Raw genomic sequence first — 1,118 nt, 5'->3', positions numbered from 1 at the left:
CTTTTTCTCGCTTCTCCCCCTGCCCATGTGGTTGATTCTGCTCAGTCTCCTGGGATGCCCCCCACCCTTCCCCCTGCTCCCTGTCCCCAGGCTTCGTCCTTGGCTCCCACGGATGCTCCGATGAACTCTTCACAGCCAGGTCAGTCCCAGGGCCCGGGACGATGCCTCGGAAGTCTCCCCTCTTCCCGGGGTCCCCCGGCCGCACCGCCCCCCTCTCTCCCCCTCTCCGGCCTCTCGGGCCTTTCCCCACGGAGCGGGCACGGGGCCCCGGCTCCGCCACCAGAATGGAGGCTCCTCGAGGGCAGGGCGCATTTTGTTTTACTTTGTCCCCGGAGGTCAGCAGAAAGGGCCTTGAACATCCGTTTTCTGGGCTCCATCTGGGAGCGGCAGCGCCCCTCTGGCCGGGGCAGAGAGGTCGGGAGCCTGGCCGGGCTGGGCCAGTGGAGCCCAGGCGTACTCCAAGCTCCCAGAGGTAAGAGGCTGTTTCCCTTCAGGCACTGCACCGGCACAAAAAGGAGCTGGTGGCCTTTTTGGGTGCAGCGCGGCCGCCAGGCCCCAAGAGGGCACCAGACGCCTTCTCGCATTCCCGACTTCTTGCCCCGCCCCCGCTCTCCTGCCAAATCAAGGCAGTTACCATAGACTCGGATGGCAGGAAAGACCGAGCAGGCAGGCTCATACGTCACTTCCTCCCCGCGGCCCATTAGCGTAAGCTTCTTCCGGTTTCTGCCGTACTCTCGGCCTCCTCAGCTCCGCCGCGTGTCGGCCGCCCCGTGGGCCTAGTTCAGCAGTCCTGTGAGCCGGACAGAGCCCGAGCACTAGCCCGAGGGCAGAGACGGCTTCCGGCCCGAGCCTCGGCCTCCCGCTGGGGGTCCTCGGGGAGCGGCGTGTGTGGGCTCCGCCTCTCCTGTGGGCGGCCGGCTGTGCCCATTGGACGAGCCAAGAGCGGCTGCAACCAATCAGAGGCGTCTCCGCTGTCCCGCCCTCCTTGGCCAGCAGCCCTGAGCTGAATGTGGGGGAGAAGCTGGCTGGCGGGTGAGTGGGGGGGTGGGCGGGGTGCTGAGCTCGGCGTTCTAGGCCTCCCCCGCCTCCCGGCGCCCCACGCCCGCGCAGCTCCTGCT

General features: G+C 67.7%; 1 protein-coding gene across 1 annotated transcript in view; it reads left to right on the top strand.

Moving 5' to 3' along the window:
• The first annotated feature begins 243 nt into the window (after nucleotides 1-243).
• Nucleotides 244-1,118, top strand: part of LOC127556566 (zinc finger protein 184-like) — a 13,258-nt gene continuing 12,383 nt past the window's right edge. Inside the window, exon 1 of the mRNA XM_051990223.1 lies at nucleotides 244-1,032. The gene's annotated coding sequence lies outside the window, so the exon portion shown is untranslated. The remainder of the gene's footprint in view (nucleotides 1,033-1,118) is intronic.

Source organism: Antechinus flavipes, chromosome 1 (genome assembly GCF_016432865.1).
Source record: "Antechinus flavipes isolate AdamAnt ecotype Samford, QLD, Australia chromosome 1, AdamAnt_v2, whole genome shotgun sequence".
NCBI classification, from domain to species: Eukaryota; Metazoa; Chordata; class Mammalia; order Dasyuromorphia; family Dasyuridae; genus Antechinus; species Antechinus flavipes.
Note: the sequence above shows the minus strand (reverse complement) of the source record. Positions and strands in the feature narration are given on the sequence as shown.